The sequence below is a fragment of the Monomorium pharaonis genome, chromosome 3 (genome assembly GCF_013373865.1).
Source record: "Monomorium pharaonis isolate MP-MQ-018 chromosome 3, ASM1337386v2, whole genome shotgun sequence".
Classification (NCBI taxonomy): Eukaryota; Metazoa; Arthropoda; class Insecta; order Hymenoptera; family Formicidae; genus Monomorium; species Monomorium pharaonis.
In genome coordinates this window covers 28,005,924-28,015,471 of record NC_050469.1, presented here as the reverse complement: position 1 = coordinate 28,015,471, position 9,548 = coordinate 28,005,924, and the positions used below count along the sequence as shown (strand labels likewise).

Below are 9,548 nucleotides of genomic sequence, written 5' to 3'. Positions count from 1 at the left end.
TGACAGCCAGTTAGAAACTTGAATTTAAAATGAATGCTTTTTCGACGAAACGAATTTTGCTAACTAATGTAAATGTAGAAAATATAAAAAAACGTTTGCCTGTTTCTCCATATTTTCTACATAAAATACCAATTCAATGTTCTACGAGTTTAATTTTTCAGAAACCCATTTTCTGGATCGACAATGTTTTGTATACAGTTATATTGTATGCGTTTATTTGTATATTGTAAAATACATTTTTATTGTAAGGGAAAGTTCAGACTTTGGTAAAAAAACAGAAAGCAGGAACCGATAAAGACGATATGTGTGAATTAACAGATTAGCAGAAAACAGAAACTGTTGACTACCAACGCGAGTTCTGATTATTTTTCTGTTTTTTGATTTTTTACCAAAGTCTGAATTCCTCTCAAAAAAAGAGAGGTACTTTTGTAAAAAGTATTACAAAAGAAAGTGTGTGAGAAGGGGAGGAAGACTGTGCGATATAAATAATACATAGAGTATGCGATGTATTCAATTTTGACAAGTGTTTGTAGTGATTACATTATTAAGTAATCGTTTTATATCATTTGAAATATAAACAATTGTACTGTAAATGTTATCGTTTCAAATGTTACCATTGTAAAGTTTTATATTCTCCAAAATATAATATATTAAATTATGATTTAAAATGTGTTTTATTTGTAAATATTAATAAATATATAAAAATAGATATCTAAAAAAAATTCTAAAACTGGTCTTCAAGATGTATAAAAGACATCTATAAGATATCTTATATAGGTCTTTCAGATTTCTAAAAGAAGTCTTTTAGGTATCTTTAAGTATTGTTTAAGATGTCTTTTAGATTTCTTCAAGATGTCTTTTAGATATCTTTAAGATGTCTTTTAGATATCTTTGAGAACTTTAAGTGTCTATAAGATGTCTTTTAGACATCGCCAGATATCTGAAAGAGGTCTCAAACTGTTGCATAAGACATCTTTTAGATCACGAAAAGGTATCTTTTCGTAAAAAATGCAAGATATCGCAAGAAATCGTAAGATGTCTTTTAGAAATCTAAAAAACATCTTTTTGTCTATATGGGTAGTGACAAAAATGACTTGCTATTAAAAGAAAATCCGCGGAAAATTCCAAAGATCGAAAACTTTGTTCAAGTGGTGCAAGTGAAAAAAGTACATAAAATTACATGTGTGAAATTTACAATGGATAGTAAAATATAAAAAAAAATCAACCTATTAGTACTTATTATTGGACACGACCCAACTACTGGACAAAATAAAATATAGGTAATAAACTTTTGCTGATATTTATAATTTCAAATAAATTTGTTATAGTTTTTAATATTTTAATTAAATATTATTTACAAATTAAGTATTTCATAATTTATTTATATTAAAAATATTTTGTTAAAAAAAAAATTTCAAAAATAATATTACAACAGCAACGAGTAAAAGAAATTATTATGTAACTAAAAGCTTTAGGAGACTTGGGATTTTTTTTTAAATTATAAATAATTTAAATTTTGACATTTTTTAATATTGATGATACATATATTAGCAATATAAAATAAAGAGTAATTTAAACTGCAAAATTGATTAAATAACATCAAATTACGTAATATAATTAATAAATATAACTGTCCAATAAGTAGTACAAGCGTTCAACATGAAAGCACTAATAAATGGACAAATGTCCAAAAATAAGCGCATCACAGTTTGACATATTGGTCATTAGACAGTCAAGCAATTTTCACTTCTAGTGCTTGATAATAAACAGGAAGCAGTAAGAAATTAATAAGAAGATGATAAGCTACTGACATTAATTAATTATAATATAAATGTCATTTAAAAAACAAAATCGATTTTAATCCAGTGTATAACAATATCGAATGTTTTAAAATTTAACCTCAAAATAACTTGAATGAATTATGTTAATACATAAAAATTTGTTTTATTTGTTTCTGACCTTGATTTTTGAAACGATCGAGTAATATAAGAATTACGCTCTGTACAATTAGAGTTCCACTGATAAAAACAAAATTTTCATTAGTCGCGCGAGGTGTTTGACACTCCAACATTACATCTGAATTTTTATTGTTCTCTTGGGATAATGTGTAATTAAATAAAGATTTAAAATATTGTATACATTCTTTAGAAAAAAATACAAAATTTTTTAAATTATGAAACAATTGCACTAAATATAATTTTTTAAAATAGATAAATGTAACAAATTTATTTTAGAATTATACCACTCAACCCTTTACTAAAGGTTGTAATATCCGTGTATAATGAAAAATTAATTGAACTGAGTTCTAAAAATCTTCAATTTGCGATCTTCAACACAGAATTTAATGAGCCTAAATTTTATACTGTTCAATTAAGCTCAATTAAATCATATTTTAATACAAAATGTAAGTTCAAAATTATATAAATTTAATTTAAACGGGAAATAAGCAGACTCGTTTACAATGGATTTAATATATTCCTTATTTTTATTTCTTGACTGTAAAAGGAATCGCATCTTGAAGCTTAGAAGACTTGTCCATTCTCTAACAAGATTTAATGCACTGATTATTAAATTCAATTACCAATTTTCCAATAAATACCGGCATTGTTTGACAAATTCATAAAATAAACTTTTTTCAATTGGAAATTTCTTTAATTTCTAAAATCTTTTACTAAGTTTCAATCTATCTTTGCTCCGCGTAGAAAGTTAAAAAGCCATGTGAAATCTCACTTTAAGAAAATTGGAAACCTTCGGCTCAATCCTGAACAGTTTAACCTCTCGTGTCATTTCTAAAAAAAATTGGTAAAATGATTTAGGGTCCTATGTGCAATGTTTATACTTCTCTTTTTCTTTTTTTTTTTATTCCTTCTTGAAAGGGCTTAATTTTGTTTGTGTCAGATTACGTAGATCAGCGTAGAAGACACCTTACTCCACCCTCATCCGAAGGACAATCTAAAAAACCTCCCTTAGATTTCTTGCAAATGTCATTTAAAAAATGTAGAAATTCTAAAAGAACTCCGAAGATCTTGGAAATAGAAAATGTTAATATATCAATAAAAAAGCTTCCAATGCACACAAAGAAAATGGATATTACGTACAATAATATCCAACTGAATACTATGTATAATGTCACTAATAGTGATAATATTTCTTTAAAGTCGAAGACTTACGGTAATGATACATTTACTCCAACTGCGGAATCTACACTCATAGAAAATCAATTAAAGTAAATATAGAGTGTGAATCTAATAATAATGCTAATTCTGAGTCTAATATGTCCATCATATCTAACATGAGTAATTCCAACGATAGTTTTCATATGGTGAGCGGCTTCAAAAAATGTACAATTGACAAATGCATTTCCTAAAAGCCTAATTCTTGTAAAATTTAATTGCACTAGCAGAGTGACCTGTTGAGTATCTATTTGCTCCTCTAAGTAAAAGCTGTATTAGACATTATGTAGCAGAACTTCAAAAAGGATTAACTACAACATAATATAATTGAGGATTGTTCTGAACTTGTGCAAGATTTGCTGTCTATAATCAAATATAAGTTACAATCTGAAATATCTTTCTGTAATGATAATATTAATATTTCTGAAGTGCTTGATAATGCTTTTGATAATATAAGACCCTTTGAAAAATATTCCACGGAATACAGACGGTTCCAATTTTTTAAAGAATCTAAATGGCTTTTACAATCACAAAAATTTCTTATAAAAAAAATTTTTGATACTAAAAAAGATAAAAAGAATTGTACAGTAGTAGTACCAAAAAAATGTGAAGATCAATTTATTCCCTTACGGGAATTACTAAAACAATATTTAGAATTACCAAAGGTATTCAAATCAATCATAGATTACATTTCGGAAGAAAGTGCAAAAGAAAATACAATTTCAAGTATTTTTTCCAGAAATGTGTGGAAAAATTTAGTTGTGAAATTTAATAATAAAATATTACTGCCTTTATTATTATATTATAATGATTTCGAAACAGAAAATTCTTTAGGGTCAAGAGACTATACATAAATTAAGAGGTCAGTATTATACTATTGCAGGCATACCAAAAGCACATGCCTCATCTTTACAAAATATTTTTCTTAGTCAATTTTTAAACAGTAGTGATCGTGAAAAATTTGGTAATAAAGTATCTTTTAAACCAGTCATTAACGAATTGATTAATTTAAAAAATTTCTGAATTACAATATGCGTAGATAATAAAGAATATCAAGTTTTTTTTTCCTTACTTGCACTATTAAGGAATAACTTGGGGCTAAACGATTTACTCGGTTTTAAAAAATCATTTTCTGTCGATTTTTGTTGTCGTGTATGTCGATGTTTAAAGTTAAAAATGAAATCGCAATATCAAAAAAATACTGAATTATTAAGAACACCGTCGAACTATAAAGAAGATTGTAAGAATTTTAGTCATGGTGTCAAAGAAAAATGTACTTTTAATGAATTGCCTAATATTAACTGCATAACAAATGTTTCATTCGACATAATGCACGATTTATACGAAGGCGTATGTAGATACGACATGAAATTATAAAATTATAAATTCTTTAATAAAAGAAAAATATTTCTCTCTTATAATATTAAATAGTAGAATTAAATATTTTTGTCATAAGTGTAATAAAGATCTCGGGAATTCAATTCCATTAATTAATAAGCATCATCTTAAACATGATAGTTTAATGTTACATATTACATTAACACATAAGACGTTATGAAATTCAGAAGTTCAATGTACTTTTAAAAACTGTTATGCAAAATATGCTCATGTTTACTGTTAAAAACACACACGCAATCATATTTTAGAATTGCATGTATCACACATTCCAAACAATGTTATCAGAAATAGTATTAATGTACCTAGTGTATCTAATGTATCTAATAAAGGTTTATATAACATATCAAATTTAAATAATACATCAGTGTCTCGTGAAAATAAAAATTCCATAATAATAACTAGAAAAAAAGTGAAGATTCCCATGTTCTAAAAGCAAAAAATATGAGTATTAAAAAATTTTCCAAAACTAAGTATTTAATACAACATTACCATTTTTAACTCATTTATATGCTTGTGGTTTATTGAACAGAAAAATCATTCATAAAATAATAAATGATTTAAACACAAATCCTATTTATATAATAAAATAATTTCCGTTTTTTTTACTATTATTAATAACAAATTTAATGATAATACAAATCTATGTGCCTTTATAAATATTTTAAAACATGAGTTTAAACCATTTAAAAGTGAATATTTAACATTAAAATACTTGAAATCAATAAATTGTTTGACTGAACCTTCATTAATTTACTGCCAATACAATTTTATCATCAAAATTAGAACTTTCAAAAAAGCTGTAATTTGTAAGAGAAAACTATATCTTATTCCTTTAAAAATAATCTTGCAAAAATTTCTACAACTTCCAAATGTTTTTGAGTGTATTAATAATATAGAAAAATGCAGAATAAATAAATGTATTACATTTTTTTAATAGTACGTTTTGAAGATCTGTTGAAAATAATAAAAACGGAAAAATTAAATTTTCATTTATTTTATATTTCAATGACTTAGAAATAAACAATCCCTTAGGTTCGCATAAATCAATAAATTAGAAATGGTTTATTGTACTCTACTTGAACCAGATGAATATTCTAGCATGTTGAAGAATATATTTTTGTTTTAAATTCACAGATATCATGACCATAAGTTATTAGGAAATTTTTTACAATATCTTTGAACATATTACGGACTCGCAGAAATCTGAAGTTATAATAAATGTAAATAATCAAAAGAAGCAAGTTTTCTTGACGCCAGCCTACATTGTAGAAGACAATTTAGGATTAAATACCACTTTACGAAAAGTTTTAATTCAAAAAACAGTGCAGAATTTGTTATGAAGATGAATATTATCTACTCAAATATTACCAATTAAAATGTTTTGGGGAAAAAGCCGTACTTTCTACTGGAAATCCAAATTATCACCCATTCCTCTGGTGGAATAAAAATGATAGAGGTTACATTCTGTACCATAGAAGAAATTATAATTTACTACACTCCAAATTTGTTATCAATCAGAAGTAAATATGGTGATTTTTTATGCTTTAGAGATCATTTGTTGATCATAAGTGATCTCTGTTCTCAAAGATATCTTAGGATGATGAGTATTTCTGAAGAAAATAAGTAGAGATTTTCCAACTCTGAACATTTTAGATCAATTACTTAACAATGGAAATTCCATCTTGGAGAAAAGTGGTAACGACGGATACAATTATATTTACACATTAGAACCAACATGTATATCAAAACTATATAGTTGGTAATATTCCAGTAACTTTAAAACCTAATAAGACTTTTGCTGAAGTAATTGAACATGACAATTTTAAATTAGCTACTTCATTGGATATAAATAAACTACATAAAGAAAGAAATCTTGAAAAATGTTGAGTCTAATCCTTCAGAATATCAGATATTTGGACTCTACCGCATATGGAGACACGCACGCACGCACGCACGCACGCACGCACGCACGCGCCATTTTTTATGAAACCTTGTGATTCTACAATTCTAGGCATTTATACTGTTAATCTTGACAAACTTAATAATTTAAAAATATACTCATTATTAGAAATTAAATCCAAAATAATGTTGTTCCCATATAAAGATAATAATGCAGTAATCTTTCCTTTGTTACACATGTAAATAAACTATTAATATTTTACATAATGTAAATAAACTATTAATATATTACAAATCTAAAAGAAGATTTTAATCTATTATCTATTTTTAAATATCCAATTTTAATTGATTCTGCTGTCGCAGTTTAAATAAATGACAATTTATGTATGTTTATTTATATATTTTTTTAAATTCAATATTAAATAATTTTATAAAATAAAATAATAAAATATTAAATAATTTTATAAAATAAAATACATTCAATGAAAACAGAATGAAAAGGCAACAAACTCATACAATCCGTGCATGTTTAAATTTTCTTACCTGCCGTATCATCTTTTTGATTTCAACAAAATATTGACATTGAGCTGGTTAAGCGTGTATTATTGTATTTTTTATATGCAATATTGCAACTAGATGTATCTTAATATGATCCAGTGCAAGAATATGATATAAGCAAAAAGTTTAAACACAACTAAACTTCATATTATGTCTAAATAAGCTATTTGCATTTTTCAGAAATATGGAATATGGTGCGTTTGCCATTTTCAAGTTGATGACTCCGTAGAAGTTGTCCCAAATAATTGGATAATAATAAAAATCAATGTGTATGGCCATTAATAACAAAACCATCAAAATTATTTGAGCTTATTAAAAAAGAAGAAAATCCAAAAGATGATTGGAAAACAATGAGTGTTAGAATTTTAGGACGATACAATAAATATTAATTACGTTAATATATTTAATATATTTAAATTGCAGTTTCTTTTAAAAATTTGTATACAATTTTTTATAATTTAAATGGTAGTACGTAAAACAGAATAAATGTAATAATAAAGTTTAAACAATTGCAACAATTTAGATCTTGTATAATTTGTTATGGAAAAAGATTGAAATATATAATACAATTAGATGATAAATAGATAAATTTGTTTTGTCTATATTTTTTGTAATTTGTTTTTAATTTGTTAAAAATTGTTCAATTAATTAAATAGCAAAACCTTATATAAATAAGATTTTTTAAATAAAAAATTTTTATCAATTTACTATAATTGAATTACAATATCTTTTTGTAGACAATTATAAAACTGCTCAAAGAAAATACAAAACAGCATTGGATAGAGATAATCTCTCATCTTTATCTGAAACTGCTGAATATGGAAAAGGATGTGTATCAAAACGTAAAAGACAAAACAGTGATACAGACACCGATACAGAAAGCGATAAATGTAGCAAAGATTTGTCCATTGATTTCCCGACATATAAGGCAGATAAGACCGTAACTCCACCAAATTCGGCAAATACAGGTACATTAATTAAGTAAAAATAATTATGAAAAATTTTGACGTTATTTTTCTAAGAAGTTTTTTCTTTCCAGATTCAGTTAATAGAGTTTCAGATTCAGTTAATAAAAAATCGAATAATGTTTGCAAATATGGTGAAGGCAATAAGAAGCAAATTTCTAATAATAACTTAGCTGAGATCCGTACTAAATCGAATAATAACATTTATCAAATTGAGAGAGAGAGAGAGAGAGAGAAAGAAGAGAGATAGAAGCAAGGAGCAAAATTTTGATATCTTGACCGAGATTCATACTAATTTTCAAAAACACGCAATTAAAATGAAAGGTAATGTGGAGAAAATATATTCTATGAATGGAAAAAATTTCTTAGCACATATTGCTATGCATACTTTTTAATTCATTTGTAATCCGTAAAATAAGTTAAAGCTGTTTTGTGTTCATTATATATGGTATTTTAAATTTTTCAGAATTTCAACGCCAAGTTCTACGACACTTACATAGCATTAATGGCCGCATGGGAGAATTAGATGAACACGTAGAATCATTAAAACAATCTAATTTTCTTGCTGATCAAGAAAATGCTAATCAAAACATTACAAATGAAAAGTCTCATTAGAATGCGTAGAAAGTTTGCCAGTAAAATCAAAAATAGAACTTCAAGAAATTGAGAGAACATTACAAGATAAACAAATATTCCATGATGTGGTAAAATGATTGTTATATATTATTAAAATTATACCATATAATATAAATAAATATACTAAATAATAGTAGTGTATGTATAAATAAGTAAATATAATAATATATATAAATTAATATAATAAATATAATAAGAATATAATAACAATATATAAAGAAATATATTTTAAATGATAATTTTTTAGGCTACAGAATTGTCGAAAATGGGCGGTAGTAATCTACGAATCATTGTCAAGAAACTGATGTGTCGAATTTTAACACCGGAAATTGGAAGAGAATACAGCTGGGAGGGGCACAAGGGAAACTTGATTTTTAAGGATTTAATTTTAGCAAAATTAGTTCTTAGTAAGTAATACAAATTTTTTCTTAATTTCTTTATACTACGTTTAGGAAAGGTATATTTAATTTTTTTGTTTTAAACTAATTAATACATTGGAATATTTAAATCACATTTAATTTTTAGTCAAACTTATTTATTTAGAAATATTTAAGTTGCAGTAAAAAATAAAAGAAGTTTCAGGGTTGGTTGTTCCAATTTCTTGGTAAACTTACCTATCAGGTAAATATATGTTTGTTTTTATTTATTTAAAAAAAGAAATAAAGAGACACATGCTTACCTGGTAGATAAGTTTACCAAGTTTACCAAGAAATTGGAACTGGCCCTCAAAGAAATTTGCTAGAATACCTATTTAAAAAAAATCAAATTTTTTATCATTTCAGAATCCATGGCTACGCCACCGCGAAAAGAGACACGCGCCATGGAGAAGATCGAGTGCGTCGATCGATATCACGCGCCGCCGCGTGGTCGAGCGAATTCCCTTCCAGAAATTTCGATGCGACGCGCGCGCGCACGCACG

At 26.0% G+C, this 9,548-nt stretch overlaps 1 pseudogene; it reads left to right on the top strand.

Annotated features, from left to right (window-relative positions):
• Positions 1 to 1,073: 1,073 nt before the first annotated feature.
• Positions 1,074 to 9,051, top strand: LOC114253855 (annotated as a pseudogene).
• Positions 9,052 to 9,548: the final 497 nt, after the last annotated feature.